The following is a 23110-nucleotide window of genomic DNA, read 5'->3' as shown; positions in this document are numbered from 1 at the left end:
GGAAAAGAGCTCCATGTCCAAGCCAGCTGTTGGTTATGCTGTGGCATTTCTCTTGTAAATAAAAGAGGGAACTATCTTCCAAATGATAGTGAATTGGTACAGGTCACAGTGTAAATCTGATTTCCAGAAATGTACTTTAATATCAAGTATGTCAATAATTACTAAACTAGCAATGAATTGTTGGTTTGATTAGTGTTGTACCAAGAATGGTAGGAGGTGTATGGAGACCCCCAAATAATGTATGAATTTATAATGTATTCATTACCAACTTCCACAAAAAAGATTGGCTGCTGCTCAAACAAAAGAGAAAATGTAGCTACTAGCTGAGAAATTATGATAATAGATTGGATAAAACATACGAAAACCATCAAAGCATTATGTGTCAAAGTTTTATTTAACTTTATTGAGGAAACTAGCAAGATGACAAAATAAAATTTGAGAAATTGGAATTTTTTAGTCAGTAGGAAAAAAACGCTGAAATAAAGTACCAAATTAGATACAAAATTAGTTAAAGTCCTACAGGGCAATAAAACCATCACAGCTTAACAGTTTTACAGAACTGTAAAATGGCCCTATGCAGTTGTGTAAACAAAGTTATATTCCCTTAGAGCATATTAGAAACAGCTAGGGAGTTTTAAAAAATACTGATAACTAGGTCTTACCCCAAATATTCCCATCTACTTGGAAACTGAGTAAGGCCTGAGCAGCAGGATTTTTAAAACCTCCCCCAGTGGTTCTAACGTGCAAGTAAGTTTGAGAACCTCTGCCCTAGAAAGTGGCACGGACTTTTACAAGGGCTTTCAACAATTTGCCCTCGAACCTTGCTATTCAAAATGTGTAGCATCGTCTAGCAGCATTGCAGAATCTGGGTTCCCCACTCCAGATGCACTGAGTCAGAATCTGCATTTTAAAAATATCACCGGGTCATTCAGGTCATTAATATTAAAGTTGGAGAAGCATTTCTTTTCTTTAATCTTTTATAAAGATTTTTTTTTCAGTGCCGACCATTTTTAAAGTCGTTATTGAATTTGTTACAATATTGCTTCTGTTTTGTTTTGGTTTTTCGGCCTGAGGCATGTGGGATCATAGCTCCCCAACCAGGGATCAAACCCGTACCCTCTGCATTGGAAGGCAAAGTCTTAACCACTGGACCACCAGGGAAATCCCTGGAGAAGCACTTTTGTGACACGATATTGAAAGGACTTGCAATCATTTTTTTCCCCTTATTTCCAAGTTTTAGAAAAATTTTCCTAAGATAACACCAATAAGAAATTGCCAAATATTTCTAAAAAGGCCACAAATAGCACTGTAACAGTAGGAATGCTGGTGGAGAGGGGAATCAACTCTAAGCTTGAAACCCTGCTCTAGATCAGGCAATGGCCCCACTTCCCAGGATCCTCAGCCCCAGATGCAGTAGGACTGGGAGTATTTAAGATGAATGGATGGGTGTTTAAGGGATCTTAAGGTTAAACATCATGTTCTATGTAGCACCTTTACTAAGGGCTGCTGGGAACTGGGCCAGTGAGGAGTGGGGCCACCCACGTGTGCCAATCATTTTTAACAATCATGTAACAAGCACAGCATAGGAGCTATGAAGAAAAAAAGTAGAAATAGTATTTGAATACTAATTAGGGAAAAATACAAATTTTCAGTGAAAGTGTTTTTTTTTTATTGAAGTATAGTTGATTTACAGTGCTGTGCCAATCTCTGCTATACAGCATGGTGACTCAGTTATACACATATAGACATTCTTTTTTTAATATTCTTTTCCATTTTGGTTTATCCCAGGAGATTGGATATACTTCCCTGGGCTATACAGTAGGACCTTGCTGTTTATCCATTCTAAATGTAATAATTTGCATCTACCAACCCCAAAGTCCCAGTTGATCCCTCTCCCTCCCTCTCTCCCCCTTGGCAACTGCAAGTCTGATCTCTCAAGTCTGTGAGCATGTTTCTGTTGTATAGATAGGTTCATTTGTGCCATATTTTAGATTCCACATACAAGTGATATATGGTATTTGTCTTTCTCTTTCTGACTTAACTTCACTTAGTATGATAATCTCTAGCTGCATCCCTCTTGCTGCAAGTGGCATTATTTTGTTCTTTTTTATGGCTAAGTAGTATTCCACTGTATATATGTACCACATCTTCTTATCCATTCATCTGCCAATGGACATTCAGGTTGTTTCCATGTTTTGGCTATTGTGAATAGTGCTGCTATGAACATAGGGGTGCATGTATCTTTTTGAATTATGGTTTTGTCCAGGTATATGCCTAGGAGTGGGATTGCTGGATCATACAGTAATTCTATTTTTAGTTTTCTGAGGAACCTCCATACTGTTTTCCATAGTGGTTGCACCAACTTACATTCCCACCAACAGTGTAGGAGGGTTCCCTTTTCTCCACACCCTTCCCAGCATTTGTTATTTAGTGAAAGTATTTTAAACAACTTAACCAGCATCAAGTTGCTAAAATTTTGATGGTGAATGTGTCAACCCAGACTTAGTGTTAACTGCATTTTGTGAAAGATTGACAGGGGAGTTTACTGCCTTTTGAGTATGAAAATTTAGGGCATGGTTATCCGGCAACAAGACCTTCGATACGGCAATTGACACCTCAGGAAACATAAACAATGTTCTTACATGGAGCTTTCCAGAAATATTAAATGAATTTCACTTTAGCCTGAAAGAATGACAACTATACATCTTGGATTTTCAAAGTCATTGCCAATTTTCAATCTTTTAAATTCATAAATTTATTCATTAGATATTAAGTACTAGGTACTTTCCTAGGTTTACAATGACATACTAAAAAACATGGCTCTTGCCTTCATGGAGCTAACAGTCTAGTAAGGAACAAGGATATTAAACAATGAATAAAGATTACAAATATTATTGTCATACTGAGTGAAGTAAATCAGAGAAAGAAATATCATCTGACATCGCTTATATGGGGAATCTAAAAAAAAATGATACAAATGAACTTATTTACGAAACAGAAACAGACTCACAGGCTTAGAGACTGAACTCATGGTTACCAAGGGAGGAAGGGTGGAGGGGAGGGATAATTAGGGAGTTTGGGATTGACATGTACACAGTGCTATATTTAAAATGGATAACCAACAAGGACCTACTGTACAGCACAGGGAAATCTACTCAATATTCAGTAACAGCCTAATTGGGAAAATAATTTGAAAAAGAATAGATACATGTATATGTATTACTGAATCACTCTGTTGTATACCTGAAACTAGCACAACATTGTTAATCAACTATTCTCCAATATAAAATAAAAAGTTAAAAATAAAAAACAAATGTTATTGTTATAACAAAGCTTGATAAGTGTACTAAAAGAACAGGGTGATTTCAATGAAAATGACATTCAATATGTAACTAAATGTGATTTATTATCTATAACTTTACAAGGCTTTATCAGTAAGTTCCCAAGTCATAAAACAATTTCAATCATAAAATATATGAATTTCACAAAGGCCGCCAAATGCACTCAACTCTGCTTAACTCCTCAAATGGTAAGAAACATCCAAAAGCTCTGACAATGCTTCTCTGACATTCTTTCTTCATTATGGCAATATGGGTGGTTTTCTCTGAGCAGCTGAATGTGTGATGTGTCTTCCAAAGACCTAAAGATCACAGAGACTTTAGTTAGAGTGACTGAAATGACACACAGATATTGATTCAGGTACCTTAAATCCTTTCTGGAATATGAATGGAAATCATAGAATCATAGGTGTATACATATATCATACTGATATATATATATATATACTTATATCACACTGATATATGAATAATACTATATATGTGGTGTGATATTGGAGATTATGTGTGTGTATACATATATATCCATACACACACACACACACACACACACACAACACATATTTCCACTTCCATATATATTTAGATAATCTCCAATTTCAAAGATTCTGATTTGGTCTCATATTTTTTTATTAAACCTGGTAGAGAACTACAAATATCATTACAAATGAAAGATTTGGAGCCTCTGTGTGATAAGATTGCCTGAAGTGTTTTCTTAGTTTTGGGCTTGTTTTGTTTTGTCTTGTCTGTTTCTTCATGGCTATATAAATGTGTTTGTCCTCTCTAGCTAATATACTTGGTCTTACCATACTTAAGTTCAGCCTTGATAGTAACTATTATCTTTTGCATTATTTATTCAAAAGCCGCCTCTCCCCTTAACTCATTCATTGCTTTCATTATTCCTGGTTCCCCTGACCCCTTACCTCTAAGCATCAGCTCCTGATGCCTGTTACTTACCCTCCTGACTCTGTGATGGTCAGTTTGAATCATGCTTCTCATGTTGTAATCCTCAGAACACATAGATCTAAAACTCAAATTCTCCTTCTTCCAAAGAGCCCAGGAATAGGAAATTTGCCATATTATTTAACAATAAAAGAAATGTACACATAATTAATAAAGCACTGAATCAAGTGGTCCTTCCACACTGTCAACTCCTGAATGATTTTTTTTCCTTTTTTTCCCCCAGTTTTATTGAGATACAATTGACACATAACATTGTATGAGTTTTAGGTAAACAATATGGTGATTTGATACATGTATATATAGTGAAATATATACCACAATAATTCTAGTTAATCTATCACCACACATAGTTAAAATTTTTTCTTATAAGAAATTTAAGATCCACTCTCTTAGCAACTTCCAAATTATAATACAATATTATTAACTTCAGTCATCATGCTATACGTTACATCCCAGAACTTAGTAATCTTATAACTGGGAGTTTGTACCTTTTCAACACTTTTCACCCACACCTGTCCCCCATCTGGCAACCACCAATGTGTTGTAAGTTTGTTTTTTTAACTCAATATATAAATGATATAAATTTGACATATAAATGCAGTATTTCTCTCAGTCCAATATATTTTACCATATTGTTGCAAGTGGCAGGATCTCCTTTTTGTTATGACAAATAATATTCCATTGTATGTATATGTGTGTGTGTATATTTTCTTTATCCATTAATCATTCAATAGACACTTAGGCTGTATCCATGTTTGGCTATTGTAAATAATGCTGCAATAAACATGCAGATATCTTTTCAAGACAGTGACTTAATTTCCTTTATATGTATTCAAAGGTGATATTGCTGGATCATTGAGTAGTTCTTTTTAATTTTTTGCAGAACCTCCATACTGTTTTCCACAGTGTCTGCACCAATTTACATTTCCGGGAACATTGCACAGGGCCCCCTTTCCTCCCCAGCCTAGCCAACATTTGTTATCTCTCGTCTTTTTGATGATAATTTGTCTAACAGGCGTGAGGTGATATCTCATTTTGGTTTTGATTTGCATTTTCCTGATGATTAATGACGTTGAATACCTTTTCATGTACCTGTAAGCTATTTGTATATCTTTGGAAAAATGTCTATTCAGTTCTTTTGCCCATTTTTTAATGGACTGTTTGGGTGGTTTTTGCTATTGAGTTGTATATGTTCTTTATATTGAGTTGTATATGTTCTTTATAGATTTTGGACATTAACCCTTATCAGATATGATTTGCAAATATTTTCTCCTATTCTGTAGGTTGCCTTTCATTTTATTGATGGTTTCTTTGGCTGTACAGAAGCTTTTTAGTTTGACATAGTCTCACTTGTTTATTTGTACTTTTATTGCTTTTGTTTTAGGTATCAAATCCAAAAAGAATCATTGCAAAAATCAATGTCAAGGAGCTTTATCCCTATGTTTTCTTCTAGAAGTGTTATGGTTTCAGGTCTTACACTCAAGTCTTTCATGCATATTGAGTTCATTTTTAAATATGCTATAAGATAGTGATCCAGTTTTCCCAATACCATTATTAGCCTGTTATTTCCTCCTCTATGTTCTTGGCTCCTTTGTCATAAATTAGTTGATCATATGTGTGGGTTCATTTCTGGGTTATCTATTATATTCCATTGATCCATGTGTCTTATTTTAATGCCAATATCATACTGTTTTGATTACTATAGCTTTGTAATATAGTTTGAAATCAGGAACTGTGATACCTCTAACTTTGTTCTTCTTTCTCAATATTGCTTTGGCTATTCAGAGTCTTTTGTAGTCCCATACAAATTTTAGGATAGTATATTTTTGTGGAAAACTGCCATTGAAATTTTGATAGGGATTGCATTCAATCTGTAGATTACTTTGTGCAATATGAATATTTTAACAACAGTAATTTTTCCAATCCATGAGCACAGAACATCTTTCTATTCATTTGTGTCATCTTCAGTTTCTTTCATCAATGTCTAATAGTTTTCATTGTGCAGGTCTTTCACCTTGGTGGTTAAATTTATTCCTAGATATTTTATTCTTTTTGTTGTAAGTGGATTATTTTCTTAATTTCTCTTCATTCATCATTAGTGCATAGAAATGCAACTAATTTTGTATATATATTTTATATCCTGTAATTTACTTGAACTTGCCCATTAACAGGGTTTGTTTTTTTTTTTGGCAGAGTCTTTAGGGTTTTCTATGTATACTATCATATTATCTACAAATAGAGACTTCTTCCTTTCCAAGTTGGATAATTTTTATTTCTTGCCTAATTGCTCTAACTAGGACTTCCAGTGCTATGTTAAATAAAAGTGACAAGGGTGAGCATCCTTTTCTTGTTTCTGATTTTAGAGCAAAGGCTTTCAGTTTTTCACTGTTGAGTATTATGTTCACTGTGGGTTTGTCATATACGGCTTTCATTATGTTGAGACATGTTCCCTTTATACCCACTTTATTGAGAATTTTTATCATGATTGGATGTTGAATTTTGTCAAATGCTTTTTGTGCATCTATTAAGATGACATATGATTTTTACCCTTCATTTTGTTAATGTGATGTACCACATTGATTGATTTGCAGATGTTGAACATTTTTGCGTCCCTGAAATAAATCCCACTTGATCATGGTGCATGATCTTTGACTGCATAGTTGAATTTCATTTGCTAATATTTTGTTCAGAATTTTTGCATTTTGTTCCTCAGAGATACTGGCCTGTATTTTATTTTCTGTAGTGGCCTTGTCTAGTTTTAGTATGAGTAAAACTGGCCTCATAAAGTTTGTTTAGAAATGTTCCCTCCTCTTCTATATTTTGGAAGAGTTTGAAAGGATTCGTAATTCTTTAATTTTTTGATAGAATTTACCAGTGAAGCCATCTGGCTTAACTTTTGTTTGTTGATGGGTTTTGGATTACTGATTCCATCTCCTTACTAGTACTTGGTCTGTTCAGATTTTCTATTTCTCCATAAATTAGTCTTAATAGGTTGTATCATTTTAGGAATTTATTTTTTCTAGGTTGTCTAGTTTGGTGGCATATATCAGTCTCTTATGATCCTTATGATTTTCTTTCTGTGGTAAGGTCTCCTCTTATTATAACATCTCTTTCATTTCTAATTTTATTAAAATCCTCTTTTTTCTTTGTGACTCTAGCTAAGGGTTTTTCTATTTTATTGTTTCAAAAGACCAACTCTTAGTTTTATTGTTCTTTTCTATTGTCTCTTATTCTCTTTTTCATTTATTTCCTCTCTGATCTTTGCTGTTTTTTTCATTCTACTAACTTTGAGCTTAATTAGCTTTTCTTTTCTAGCTCCTTGAGGTGTAAAGTTAGGTTGTTTGAGATCTTTCTTATTTCTTGATGTAGCTGTTTATCACTATGAACTTCCCTCTTAGAACTGCTTTTGCTGCATCCCATATAAGTTTTGGCATGTTGTATTTCTATTTTCATTTGTCTCAAGATATATTTTTTTAATTTCTTCTTTGACACATTGGTTTTACAGTAGGAAAAATTTAATTTTCACATATATGTGAATTTTCCAGTTTTTTTCTTCTTGTAATTGATCTGGTTTTGTAACATTGTGGTTCAAAAAAATGCCTGATATGATTTCAGTCTTTTTAAATTTACTAAGGCTTGTTTTGTGGTCTAACATATGGTAGATCCTGAAGAATGTTCTAAGTGCACTTGAAAAGAATGTTTATTCTGCTATTTTGGGGTGGATGTTGTGTAAATATCTTAGTGAAGTGTTTCCTTATTGATATTCTGTCTTGATGATCTAACCATTGTTGAAAATGAAGTCCTTCACTATTTTTGTATTGCTGTCTATTTCTTCCTTCATTTCTGTTAATATTTGCTTTATGTATTTAGTGTTTCTATGTTGGGTGAATGAATATTTATAAATGTTATATCCTCTTGTTAGATTGATGCCTTTATCATTGTATAATAACCTCCTTTGTCTCTTATAACAGTCTTTGGCTTAAAGCCTGTTTTGTCTGACATAAGTATAGCTACCCCTGGTTTTCTTCAGTTTCTTTTTTGCATGGAGTATATTTTTCCATCTCTTCATTTTTAATCTGTGTTTGTTCTCAAAACAGAAGTGAGTCTCCTGTAGCAGCCAATAGTTGGATTGTTTATTTATCCATTCAGCATCCTGTCTTTTGATTAAATATAAATGGACTGAATTCTTCAAAGTAATTATTGATAAGTGTGGCCTTACTATTCCTATTTATGATTGTTTTTTGGCTCTTTTACAGGTCTTTTGTTCCTCTCTTCCTCTGTGATTTGGTGATTTTGTATGGTGGTATGCTTAGATTCCCTTCTGTTTATATTTTGTGTATCAATTATAAATTTTTGCTTTGGAGTTACCATAAAGCTTGTATAAAACTTCTTGTATTTATAATAGCCTATTTAAGCTGATAACAACTTATGTTTGAATGCATATTAAAGCTGTAGCTTTTTACTCTTCCCTTTCATATTTTGTTTTGGTCCTGCATATTCATAAACAAATTATTGTAGTTATAGGTAGTTCTACTACCTTTGTCTTTTAACCTTCATAGTAGATTTATAAGTGATTTACCCACCACCATTACAACACTAGAGGATTCTGATTTAACTATATATTTACCTTTACCATTAAGATTTATACTTTGATATGTTTTTCTCTTACTGATTAGTGCCCTTTTGTTTCACCTTGAAGAATTCCGTTTACTATTTCTTCTAAGGCCAGTCTAGTGGCGATGAACTCCTTCATTTTTGCTTGTCTAGAAAACTCTTTGTCTCGTCTTCAAATCTGAGGGACTTTTCTGGGTAGAATATTCTTTGCTGGCAGTTTTCTTTTCTTTTCTTTTCTTTTACACTTTGAATATATTGGCCACTTCCTTCTGGTCTGCAAGTTTCTGAATAAAATTCTGCTGATAGTCTTATGGAGAAACCCTTGTACATAAAAAGTTGTTTTCCTCTTGCTGCTTTTAAGATTCTCTCCTTGTCTTTAGCTTTTGTTAATTTAATTGTAATGTGTCTTGGTGTGGTCATTTTGAGTGCATCTTATTTGGAACTTTTGGGTCTGCTTGTATCTGGATGTCTGTTTTCTTCCCCAGGTTAGGAAAGTGTTCAGCTATTATTCTTCAAATAAGGTTTCTGCCTCTTTCTCTGTCTTCCTCTTCTGGGACCCTTATAATGCAAATATGTGTCCACTTGATGATTTACCTTAAGCTACCTTCACTCTATTTCATTCTTTTTTTGGGGGGTGGGGGTCCTCTGACTGGATGAATTCCACTGCCCTGTCTTAAAGTTCACTGATCCCTTCTTCCACTTCACCTAGACTGCTGCTGAACCCCTCTATTTAATTTTTAAGTTCAGTTATTATATTTTTCAGCTCTGTGATTTCTGTTTGGTATGTTCTTATGTTTTCTGTCTCTTGAAATTTTCACTTTGTTCATGCATTGTTCTGTTGACCTCAGTGAGCATCTTTATGGTCATTATTTTGAACTCTATTTTATAAGGGTCTGTTTCTGGAGTTTTATCTTCTTATTTGGGGAAATATTTCCATTTCTTTTTCTTTGTTTATCTATGTTGGTTTCTGTGCATTAGATAAAACAGCCACCCTCTTAGTCTTAAAGGAGTGGTCTCATGTAGGAAATGAAGCTTATTGTTTAGCTGGGTGCTAGCTGTTGGTTGTTTCTCAAACCTCTGTGTTTGAGAAACATCTATGATTCTCTCCAAAGGCAATACATTCCTTATTTACAAAAGCCGCATCCTCCTATACTGCACAAAAACAATGGTAGGAGCAGTGCTGTTGATCAGGAGAAAGAAGGCAGGAGCAGTGCCTTTGAGATGAATTTTTCTTAATATGAACAGAACAAAGGAGAAATAATGTGTAAGCTTTCTCAGGGAAAGTTCCCTTTAGATGATAGAAGAAATGAAGTTTCTCTGCTGTTAAATATAAAAGGATTATGGTGAGAATTCAAACTATAGAAATGTTTACTTCATTCATATAATTCAAAATATCAATATTTATTGATGCCTGACATAATGGCAGGCATTAAGCTAGATACTGGGCACAAAGTTTTGAAAGACACAATGTAGTTCCTACTTTTATAGATCTTATGGTCCAATGGGATGAACAGGTAGTAAACAACAATAACAATTCATTTTATTTTTTTAATTTTTATCTTATATTGGAGTATAGTTGATTTACAATGTTAGTTTCATGTGTACAGCAAAGTGATTCATTTTATATATATATATATATATATATATATATATATTCTTTTTTAGATTCTTTTCCCACATAGGTTATTACAGAGTATTGAGTAGAGTACCCCATGCTATGCAGGAGATACTTGTTGATTATTTTATATATAGTACTGTGTATATGTTAATCCCAAATTCCTAATTTATCCCTTCCCCCCATCTCTCCCCTTTGAAAACCATAAGTTTGTTTTCTAAGTCTGTAAGTTTGTTTCAGTTTTGTACTTAAGTTCATTTGTATCATATTTTCAGATTCCACATATAAGTGATATCATATGATATATGTCTTTTTTTGTCTGACTTCACTTATTTTTTTTTTAAATCTTTATTGGAGTATAATTGCTTTACAATGTTGTGTTAGCTTCTGCTTTATAACAAAGTGAATCAGTTATACATATACATATGTTCCCATATCTCTTCCCTCTTGCATCTCCCTCCCTCCCACCCTCCCTACGCCACCCCTCTAGGTGGTCACAAAGCACCGAGCTGATCTCCCTGTGTTATGTGGCTGCTTCCCACTAGCTATCTATTTTCGGTTTGGTAGTGTATATATGTCCATGCCACTCTCTCACTTTGTCACAGCTTCCCCTTCCCCCTCCCCATATCCTCAAGTCCATTCTCTAGTAGGTCTCTGTCTTTATTCCCATCTTACCCCTAGGTTCTTCATAACTTTTTTTTTCTTAGATTCCATATATATGAGTTAGCATATGGTATTTGTTTTTCTCTTTCTGACTTACTTCACTCTGTATGACAGACTCTAGGTCCATCCACCTCACTACAAATATCTCAGTTTCGTTTCTTTTTATGGCTGAGTAATATTCCATTGTACATATGTGCCACATCTTCTTTCGCCATTCACCCGATGATGGACACTTAGGTTGCTTCCATCTCCGGGCTATTGTAAATAGAGCTGCAATGAACATTTTGGTACATGACTCTTTTTGAATTATGGTTTTCTCAGGATATATGTCCAGTAGTGGGATTGCTGGGTCATATGGTAGTTCTATTTCTAGTTTTTTAAGGAACCTCCATACTATTCTCCAGGTGGCTGTACCAGTTCACATTCCCACCAGCAGTGCAAGAGGGTTCGCTTTTCTCCACACCCTCTCCAGCATTTATTGTTTCTAGATTTTTTAATGATGGCCATTCTGACCGATGTGAGATGATATCTCATTGTAGTTTTGATTTGCATTTCTCTAATGATTAATGATGTTGAGCATTCTTTCATGTGTTTGTTGGCAATCTGTATATGTTCTTTGGAGAAAAGTCTATTTAGGACTTCTGCCTATTTTTGGATTGAGTTGTTTGTTTTGTTGTTATTGAGCTGCATGAGCTGCTTGTAAATCTTGCAGATTAATCCTTTGTCAGTTGCTTCATTTGCAAGTATTTTCTCCCATTCTGAGGATTGTCTTTTGGTCTTGTTTATGGTTTCCTTTGGTGTGCAAAAGCTATGAAGTTTCATTAGGTCCCAGTTGTTTAATTTTGTTTTTATTTCCATTTCTCTAGGAGGTGGGTCAAAAAGGATCTTGCTGTGATTTATGTCATAGAGTGTTCTGCCTGTGTTTTCCTCTAAGACTTTGAAAGTGTCTGGCCTTACATTTAGGTCTTTAATACATTTTTAGTTTTTTTGTATGTATGGTGTTAGGGAGTGTTCTAATTTCATACTTTTGCATGTACCTCTCCAGTTTTCCCAACACCACTTATAAAGATGCTGTTTTTTCTCCACTGTGTATTCCTGCCTCCTTTATCAAAGATAAGGTGACCATATGTGTTTTCATTTATCTCTGGGCTTTCTACCCTGTTCCATTGATCTATATTTCTGTTTTTGTGCCAGTACCATACTGTCTTGATTACTGTAGCTTTGTAGTATAGTCTGAAGTCAGGGAGCCTGATTCCTCCAGCTCCATTTTTCGTCCTCAAGATTGCTTTAGCTATTGAGGGTCTTTTGTGTTTCCATACAAATTGTGACATTTTTTGTTCTAGTTCTGTGAAAAATGCCAGTGGTAATTTGATAGGGATTGCATTGAATCTGTAGATTCCTTTGGGTAGTGAGTCATTTTCAAAATGTTGATTTTTCCAATCCAAGAACATGGTATATCTCTCCATCTATTTGTATCATCTTTAATTTCTTTCATCAGTGTCTTATAATTTTCTGCCTACAGGTCTTTTGTGTCCTTAGGTAGGTTTATTCCTAGATATTTTATTCTTTTTCTTGCAATGGTAAATGGGAGTGTTTTCTTGATTTCACTTTCAGATTTTTCATCATTAGTGTATAGGAATGCAAGAGATTTCTGTGCATTAATTTTGTATCCTACTACTGTACCAAATTCATTGAATAGATCTAGTAGTTTTCTGGTAGCATTTTTAGGATTCTCTATATAGAGTATCATGTCATCTGCAAACAGTGACAGCTTTACTTCTTCTTTTCCAATTTGGATTCATTTAATTTTTTCTTCTCTGATTGCTGTGGCTAAAACTTCCAAAACTATGTTGAATAGTAACGGTGAGAGTGGGCAACCTTGTCTTGTTCCTGATCTTAGTGGAAATGCTTTCAGTTTTTCACCATTGAGGACGATGTTGGCTGTGGGTTTGTCATATATGGCCTTTATTATGTTGAGGAAAGTTCCCTCTATGCCTACTTTCTGCAGGGTTTTTATCATAAATGGGTGTTGAATTTTGTCTAAAGTTTTCTCTGCATCTATTGACATGATAATATGTTAATGTGGTGTATCATGTTGATTGATTTATGTATATTGAAGAATCTTTGCATTCCTGGAATAAACCCCACTTGATCGTGATGTATGATCATTTTAATGTGCTGTTGGATTCTGTTTGCTAGTATTTTGTGGAGGATTTTTGCATCTATGTTCATCAGTGATATTGGCCTGTAGTTTTCTTTCTTTCTGACATCTTTGTCTAGTTTTGGTATCAGGGTGATGGTGGCCTTGTAGAATGAGATTGGGAGTGTTCCTCCCTCTGCTAAATTTTGGAAGAGTTTGAGAAGGATAGGTGTTAACTCTTCTCTAAATGGTTGATAGAATTTGCATGTGAAGCCATCTGGTCCTGGGCTTTTGTTTGTTGGAAGATTTTTAATCACAGTTTCAATTTCAGTGCTTGTGATTTGTCTGTTCATATTTTCTATTTCTTCCTGGTTCAGTCTCGGCAGGTTGTGCATTTCTAAGCATTTGTCCATTTCTTCCAAGTTGTCCATTTTATTGGCTTATAGTTGCTTGTAGTAATCCCTCATGATCCTTTGTATTTCTGCAGTGTCAGTTCTTACTTCTCCTTTTTCATTTCTAATTCTATTGAGTTGAGTCTTCTCCCTTTTTTTCTTGATGAGTCTGGCTAATGGTTTATCAATTTTGTTTATCTTCTCAAAGAGCCAGTTTTAGTTTTATTGATCTTCGTTATTGTTTCCTTCATTTCTTTTTCATTTATTTCTGATCTGATCTTTATGATTTCTTTCCTACTGCTAACTTTGGGGGTTTTTTGTTCTTCTTTCTCTAATTGCTTTAGGTGCAAGGTTAGGTTGTTTATTTGAGATGTTTCCTGTTTCTTCAGGTAGGATTGTATTGCTATAAACTTCCCTCTTAGAAGTGCTTTTGCTGCATCCCATAGGTTTTGGGTCGTTGTGTCTCCATTGTCATTTGTTTCTAGGTATTTTTTGATTTCCTCTTTGATTTCTTCAGTGATCACTTCGTTATTAAGTAGTGTATTGTTGAGCCTCCATGTGTTTGTATTTTTTACAGATCTTTTCCTGTAATTGATATCTAGTCTCATAGCATTGTGGCCGGAAAAGATACTTGATACGATTTCAATTTTCTTAAATTTACCAAGGCTTGATTTGTGACCCAAGATATGATCTATCCTGGAGAATGTTCCATGTGCACTTGAGAAAAATGTGTATTCTGTTGTTTTTGGATGGAATGTCCTATAAATATCAATTAAGTCCATCTTGTTTAATGTATCATTTAAAGCTTGTGTTTCCTTAGTTATTTTCATTTTGGATGATCTGTCCATGGGTGAAAGTGGGGTGTTAAAGTCCCCTACTATGATTGTGTTACTGTCAATTTCCCCTTTTATGGCTGTTAATACTTTCCTTATGTATTGCGGTGCTCCTCTGTTGAGTGCATAAATATTTACAATTGTTATATCTTCTTCATGGATCGATCCCTTGATCATTACATAGCGTCCTTCTTTGTCTCTTGTAATAGATTTTATTTTAAAATCTATTTTGTCTGATATGAGAATTGCTACTCAGATTTCTTTTTATTTCCGTTTGCATGGAATATCTTTTTCCATCCCCTCACTTTCAGTCTGTATGTGTCCCTAGGTCTGAAGTGGGTGTCTTGTATACAGCATATATATGAGTCTTGTTTTTGTATCCATTCAGCCAGTCTGGGTCTTTTGGTGGGAGCATTTAGTCCATTTACATTTAGGGTAATTATTGATATGTATGTTCCTATTCCCATTTTCTTAATTGTTTTGGGTTTGTTATTGTAGGTCTTTTCCTTCTCTTGTGTTTCTTGCCTAGGGAAGTTCCTTTAGCATTTGTTGTAAAGCTGGTTTGGTGGTGCTGAACTCTCTTCTCAGCTTTTGCTTGTGTGTAAAGATTTTAATTTCTCCATGAAATCTGAATGAGATCCTTGCTGGGTAGAGTAATCTTGGTTGTAGGTTTTTCTCCTTCATCACGTTAAATATGTCATGCCACTCCCTTCTGGCTTGCAGAGTTTCTCCTGAAAGATCAGCTGTTAACCTTATGGGGATTCCCCTGTGTGTTATTTGTTGTTTTTGCCTTGCTGCTTTTAATATGTTTTCTTTGTATTTAATTTTTGATAGTTTGATTAATATGTGTCTTGTCATTTTTCTCCTTGGATTTATCCTGTTTGAGACTTACTCTGCTTCCTGGACTTGATTAACTATTTCCTTTCCCATATTAGGGAATTTTTCAACTATAATCTCTTCAAATATTTTCTCAGTCCGTTTCTGTTTCTATTATTCTTCTGGGACCCCTATAATTCAAATGTTGGTGAGTTTAATGTTGTCCCAGAGGTCTCGGAACCTGTCCTCAGTTCTTTTCATTCTTCTTTCTTTATTCTGCTCTGCAGTAGTTATTTCCACTATTTTATCTTCCAGGTCACTTATCCGTTCTTCTCTCTCAGTTATTCTGCTATTGATCCCTTCTATAATATTTTTAATTTCATTTATTGTTTTGTTCATCATTGCTTGTTTCCTCTTTAGTTCTTCTAGGTCCTTGTTAAATGTTTCTTGCATTTTCTCTGTTCTATTTCCAAGATTTTGGATCATCTTTACTATCATTATTCTGAATTCTTTTTCAGGTAGACTGCCTATTTCCTCTTCATTTGTTAGGTCTGGTGGGTTTTTAACTTGCTCCTTCATCTGCTGTGTGTTGTTCTGTCTTCTCATTTTCCTTATGTTACTGTGTTTGGGGTCTCCATTTTGCAGGCTGCAGGTTCGTAGTTCCCGTTGTTTTTGGTGTCTGTCCCCAGCGGCTAAAGTTGGTTCAGTGGGTTGTGTAGGCTTCCTGGTGGAGGGGACTAGTGCCTGTGTTCTGGTGGATGAGGCTGGATCTTGCCCTTCTGATGGGCAATTCCACGTCCGGTGGTGTGTTTTGGGGGTGTCTGTGGCCTTATTATGATTTTAGGCAGCCTCTCTGCTAATGGGTGGGTTGTGTTCCTGTCTTGCTTGTTTGGCATAGGGCGTCCAGCAGTGTAGCTTGCTCGTCATTGAGTGAAGCTGGGTCTTGGTGTTGAGGTGGAGATCTCTGGGAGATTTTCGCTGTTTGATATTATGTGGAGCTGGGAGGTCTCTTGTGGACCAGTGTCCTGAAGTTGGCTCTCCCAGCTCAGAGACACAGCACTGACTCCTGGCTGGAGCACCAAGAGTCTTTCATCCACACAGCTCAGAATAAAAGGGAGAAAAGATAGAAAGAAAGAAAGAAAGAGGATAAAATAAAATAAAATAAAGTAAGATAAAATAAAGTTATTAAAATAAAAAATAATTTAAAAAATAATTTTTTAAACAAGTAAAAAACAGCAACAACAAAAAAGAAAACGGACAGACAAAACCCTAGGACAAATGGTGAAAGCAAAGCTATACAGACAAAATCTCACGCAGAAGCATACACATACATACTCACAAAAAGAGGACAAGGGGAAAAAATAATATATCTTGCTCTCAAAGTCCACCTCCTCAATTTGGGATGATTCGTTGTCTATTCAGGTATTCCACAGATGCAGGGTACATCAAGTTGATTGTGGAGATTTACTCCGCTGCTCCTGAGGCTGCTGGGAGGGATTTCCCTTTCTCTTCTTTTTTCGCACAGCTCCCAGGGTTCAGCTTTGGATTTGGACCCACCTCTGTTTGTAGGTCGCCTGAGGGTGTCTGTTCTTCGCTCAGACAGGACGGGGTTAAAGGAGCAGCTGATTCGGGGGCTCTGGCTCACTCAGGCCGGGGGGAGGGAGGGGCACGGAGTGCGGGGTGAGCCTGGGGCAGCAGAGGCCAGCGTGACGTTGCACCAGCCTGAGGTGCACCATGCATTCTCCCGGGGAAGTTGTCCCTGGATCACGGGACCCTGGCAGTGGCGGGCTGCACAGGCTCCCCAGAAGGGAGGTATGGATAGTGACCTGTGCTCGCACACAGGCTTCTTGGTGCCGGCAGCAGCAGCCTAGCGTCTCATACCCGTCTCTGGGGTCCATGCTGATAGCCATGCCTCATGCTGGTCTCTGGAGCTCCTTTCAGCAGTGCTCTTGATCCCCTCTCCTCGCGCACCAGGAAACAGAGGCAAGAAAAAGTCTCTTGCCTCTTCGGCAGGTCCAGACTTTTCCCGGCTAGCCGTGGCGCACTAACCCCTTCAGGCTGTGTTCACGCCGCCAACCCCAGTCCTCTCCCTGCACTCTGACCGAAGCCCGTGCCCGCCCCGGCAGGTGAGCAGACAAGCCTCTCAGGCTGGTGAGTGCTGGTCGGCACCGATCATCTGTGCGGGAATCTGTCCGCGTTGCCCTCTGCACCCCTGTTGCTGTGCTCTCCTCCGTGGCTCTGAAGCTTCCCCCCTCCACCACCCGCAGTCTCTGTCCGCGAAGGGGCTTCCTAGTGTGTGGAAACCTTTCCTCCTTCACAGCTCCCTCCCAGTGGCACAGGTCCCGTCCCTATTCTTTTGTCCCAGTTTTTTCTTTTTTCTTTTGCCCTACCCAGGTACGTGGGGAGTTTCTTGCCTTTTGGGAGGTGTAAGGTCTTCTGCCAGCTTTTAGTGAGTGTTCTCCACATGTAGATGTATTTCTGATGTATCTGTGGGGAGGAAGGTGATCTCCGCGTCTTAGTCTTCTGCCATCTTCCCAAAACCCTCTGACTTCACTTATTATGATAATCTCTAGGTTCATCTATTTTGTTGCAAATGGCATTATTTCACTCTTTTTTATGACTGAGCAATATTCCATTGTGTATTTGTACCACATCTTCTTTATCCATTCATCTGTCAATGGACATTTAGGTTGCTTCCATGTCTTGGCTAATTGTAAATAGTGCTGCGGTGAACATTGGGCTGTATGTATGTTTTAGAATTATGGTTTTCTCTGGATATATGTCCAGGAGTGGGATTGCTGGATCATATGGTAGATCTATTTTTAGTTTTTTAAGGAACCTCCATACTGTTCTCCATAGTGGCTGTACCAATTTACATTCCCACCAACAGTGTAGGAGGGTTCCCTTTTCTCCTAACCCTCCCCAGGATTTATTGTTTGTAGACTTTTTGATGATGGCTATTCTGACCAGTGTGAAGTAATACCTCATTGTAGTTTTGATTTGCATTTCTCTAATAATTCATGATGTTGACCACCTTTTCATGTGCCTTTTGGCCATCTGTATGTCTTCCATGGAGAAATGGCTATTTAGGTCTTCTTCCCATTTTTTGATTGGGTTGTTTGTTTTTTAGATATTCAGCTGTGTAAGCTGTTGGTATATTTTGGAGAGTACTCCCTTGTTGGTTGCTTCATTTGCAAATATTTTCTCCCATTCTGTGGGTTGTCTTTTCATTTTGCTTATGTTTAAAAGTTGTGAAGGGCTTCTCTGGTGGCACAGTGGTTAAGATTCTGCCTGCCAATGCAGGGAACATGGGTTCGATCCCTGGTCCGGGAAGATCCCACATGCCGCAGAGCAAATAAGCCCATGCACCACAACTACTGAGCCTGTGCTCTAGAGCCCACGAGCCACAACTACTGAGCCTGTGTGTCATAGCTACTGAAACCCGTGTGCCTAGAGCCTGCGCTCCAAAACAAGAGAAGCCACTGCAGTGAGAAGCCCATGCACTGTAACAAAGAGTAGCCCCCGCTCGCTGTAGCAACGAAGACCCAATGTGGTCAATAAATAAATAAATAAATGTTCCTTTAAAATAAAATTTTAAAAAAAAAGCTGTGCAAAAGCTTTTAAATGTACTCAGGTCCCATCTGGGTTTTTTGTGTTTTTTTTCTGGCTTTGCTTTCCTCATGAGCCTTTATTGGGTGTTCTGTGGGCAAGGGAGAGGTCCAGCCTCATAGAAAGGAGGAGGGGGCGTGTCTCAGGATGAATGAACTGCTGGACTTCGTGATCCTCTTGGAATAAGTCACATCTTTACGTAGCTGCTGGGGGGTCCTCTCTGGGTCTCTGCGGGTTCTGATTCGTCTTCCCACTTCAAGGAATCCTCTTGGCCTTGGCTGCCCAGAGGAGCCTGGGCCAGGTGGGACTCCAACTGCAGAGATGGGGTGAATGGGCCTGGGGCTGGAGGAAGATTTGGGAGCCAGAGGCTGCTTGGGGGTGTGGGGCTGGGAGAAAGAGTTCGAATAGAAGCTTTGGCCCTTCTGATTCTTGCTGGAGATGTCCAGCACCTTCCCCTACACAGGCCATGCCTCACTCTTCCTTGGGGCCCTCCCAGGCTGGTATAGGGCATTGCTGTAGAGTGGATTCCCTGCGTCTCTATTCCGGCAGCAGTGGCGGCCCCAGATCCAGGTGCCCAGAGCGAAAGCAGCCACGGCCATGGCCCCAGTCACCAGCAGTGCGAAGGAGAACCCTGGGGAGGCGGTGGTGGGTTTTCCCATTTGCTTTTTGTTTTGTTTTTATTTTCATTACTCTAGCAGGTGGATTCAAAAAGATGTTGCTGCGATTTATGTTAAACACAGTTCTGCCTATGTTTTCCTCTAAGCGTTTTATAGTATCTGGTCTTACTTTTAAATCTTTAATCCATTGAGTTTATTTTTGTGCATGGTTTTAGCGAATGTTCTAATTTCATTCTCGTAAATGTATTCAGTTTTCCCAGCACCAATTATTAAAGAGACTGTCTATTCTCCATTGTATATGTAGAACAAAACAATCCAAGATTTTTTTGTTCTACATCTGCAAAAAGTGCCATTGGTAATTTGATAGGGATTGCATTGAATCTGTAGATTGCCTTGGGTAGTATAATCGTTTTACAACATTGATTCTTTCAATCCATTTGTGTCATCTTCAATTTCTTTCATCAGCATCTTGTAGTTTTCAGAGTACAGTTCTTCTGCCTCCTTAGGTAGGTTTTTTCCTAGGTATTTTGCTCTTTGATGAGATAGTAAATGGGATTGTTTCTTTAATCTCACTTTCTGATTTTCTGGTGTTAGTGTATGGAAATACAAGAGATTTCTGTGTATTAATTTTGTATCCTGCAACTTTACCAGATTCATTGATGAGCTCTAGTAGTTTTTTGTAGCGTGTTTAGGATTTTCTGTGTATAATATCATGTCACCTGCAAACAGTGACAGTTTTACTTCTTCTTTTCCAATTGGATCCCTTTTATTTCTTCTCTGATTGCTGTGTCTAGAACTTAAAACTATGCTGAATAAAAGTGGTGGGAGTGGACATTCTTGTCTTGTTCCTGATCTTAGAGGAAATGCTTTCAGCTTTTCACCATTGAGTATGATGTTAGCAGAAGGGTTGTCATATATGGCCTTAATTTGTTGAGGTGGACTCCCTCTATGCCTACTTTCTGGATAGTTTTTATCATAAATGGGTGTTGAATTTTTTCAAAAGCTTTTTCTGCATCTACTGAGATGATCATATGGTTTTTATTCTTCAATTTGTTAATGTGGTGTATCACACTGATTGATTTGTGGATATTGAAAAATCCTTGCATCCCTGGGATAAATCCCACTTGATCATGGTATATGATCCTGTTAATGTATTGTTGAATTTGGTTTGCTATTATTTTGTTGAAGATTTTTACATCTGTGTTCATTAGTGATATTAGACAGTACTTTTCTTTTTTTGTGGTATCTTTATCTGGTTTTGGTATCAGGGTAATAGTAGCCTCATAGAGTGAGTTTGAGAGTGCTCCTTCCTCTGCAATTTTTTGGAAATAGTTTCAGAAGGTTAGGTATTAACTCTTCTCTAAACGTTTGATAGAATTCGCCTGTGAAGCCCTCTGGTCCCTGACTTTTGTTTGTTGGGAGTTTTTTAATCACAGATTCATTTTCAATACTTGTGACTGGTCTGTTCATATTTTCTATTTCTTCCTGGTTCAGTCTTGGGAGATTGTACCTTGCTAAGAATTTGTCCATTTCTTCTAGGTTGTCCATTTTATTGGCATATAGTTGCCTGTAATAGTCTCTTATGGTCCGATGTATTTCTATGATGTCAGATGTAACTTCTACTTTCTCATTTCTATTTTTATTGATATGAAACCTCTCCCTTTTTTTCTTAAAGAGTCTGGCTACAGGTTTATCAATTTTGTTTATTTTTTTAAAGAACCAGCTGTTAGTTTCATTGATCTTTTCTAGTGTTTTCTTCATCTCTGTTTCATTTATTTCTGCTCTGATCTTTGTGATTTCTTTCCTTCTGCTAACTCTGGGTTTTTCTTGTTCTTTTTCTAGTTGCTTTAAGTGTAAGGTTAGGTTGTTTCTCTGTGATTTTTCTTGTTTCCTGAGGTAACTATAAACTTAACTCTTAGAACTGCTTTTGCTGCATCCCATAGGTTTTGGATCATTGTGTATTTGTTTTCATTTGTCTCTAGGTATTTTTTGATTACCTCTTTGATTTCTTCAGTGATCCATTGGTTGTTTAGTAGCATATTGTTTAGCCTGTTAACTGCATGTTTGCATTTTTTACAGTTTTTTTTCTTGTAGTTGATTTCTAATCTCAAGCATTGTGTTTGTTTGGAAAACATGCTTGATATGATTTCAATTTTCTTAAATTTACCAAGTCTTCCTTTGTGGCCCAGTATGTGATCTATCTTGGAGAATATTCCATGTGCACTTGAATATGTATTCTGCTGCTTTTGGATGGAATGCTCTATAAATACCAATTAAGTCCATCTGATAATGTAGCATTTAAGGCCTGTGTTTCCTTATTGATTTTCTGTCTAGGTGATCTGTCCATTGATGTAAGTGGGGTGTTAAAGTCCCTCACTATTATTGCGTTACTGTCAATTTTTCCTTTTATGGCTGTAAGCATTTGCCTTATATATTGAAGTGTTCCTGTATTGGGTGCATATATATATTTACAATTGTTTTATTTTCTTCTTGGATTGATCCATTGATCATTATGTAGTGTCCTTCTTTGTCTCTTGTACAGTCCTTATTTTAAAGTCTATTTTCTCTGATATGAGTATTGCTACTCCAGCTTTCTTTTGATTTCCATTTGCATGGAATACGTTTTTCCATCCCCTCACTTTCAGTCTGTATGTGTCCCTAGGTCTGAAGTGGGTCTCTTGTAGACAGAATATATATGGGTCTTGTTTTTGTATCCATTCAGCCAGTCTGTGTCTTCTGGTTGGAGCATTTAATCCATTTACATTTAAAGTAATTACTGATATGTATGTTTGTATTGCCATTTTGTTAATTGTTTTGGATTTGTTTTTGCAGGTCTTTTTTCTTCCCTTCCTGTTTTGTTCTCTTCTCTTGTGATTTGATGACTATCTTTATTGTTGTGTTTGCGTTCCTTTTTCTTTTTTGTGTGTATATCTATTGTATGTTTTTGGCTTCCCTTTACAATGAGGACTTGATATGACAGACTATATATATACAAGATTGTTTTAAGTTGCTGGCCTCCTAATTTCAAATGCATTTCCAATATTCTGCATTTGTTCTCTCTTCTTCTCATGATTGCTGGTTTTGATGTCATATTTATGTGTGGATAATTTCCTACCTTTACTGTATGTTTGCCTTTACTGGTGGGCTTTCCCATTTTTAATTTTCTTGTTTCTAGTTGTGGCCTTTTCTTTTCCAAATAGAGAATTTCCTTTAGAATTTGTTGTAACACTGATTTAGTGGTGCTGAATTCTCTTAGCTTTTGCTTGTCTGTAAAGTGTTTGATTTCTCCATTGAATCTGAATGAGAGCCTTACTGGGTATAGTATTCTTGGTTGTAGGTTTTTTTCTTTCATCACTTTTAATATATTATGCCACTCCCTTTGGCCTGTAGAGTTTCTGCTGACAAACTGGCTGATAACCTTATGGGGATTCCCTTATATGTTATTTTTTGCTTTTAATATTTTGTCTTTGTCTTTAGTTTTTGTTAATTCCATTAGTATGTGTCTCAGTG

The 23110-nt window shown here is 36.7% G+C and overlaps 1 long non-coding RNA gene across 1 annotated transcript in view; it reads right to left on the bottom strand.

Annotated features, from left to right (window-relative positions):
- Nucleotides 1–420: 420 nt before the first annotated feature.
- LOC125964401 (uncharacterized) overlaps nucleotides 421–23110 on the bottom strand; it is a 315305-nt gene continuing 292615 nt past the window's right edge. Inside the window, exons 4-5 of the long non-coding RNA XR_007477391.1 lie at nucleotides 4296–4382; nucleotides 421–3640 (exon numbers count right to left, since the gene is read on the bottom strand). This is a non-coding gene — a long non-coding RNA (uncharacterized LOC125964401). The remainder of the gene's footprint in view (nucleotides 3641–4295; nucleotides 4383–23110) is intronic.

The sequence above is a fragment of the Orcinus orca genome, chromosome 5, assembly GCF_937001465.1.
Source record: "Orcinus orca chromosome 5, mOrcOrc1.1, whole genome shotgun sequence".
Classification (NCBI taxonomy): domain Eukaryota; kingdom Metazoa; phylum Chordata; class Mammalia; order Artiodactyla; family Delphinidae; genus Orcinus; species Orcinus orca.
This window is presented reverse-complemented; position numbering and strand designations above follow the sequence as displayed.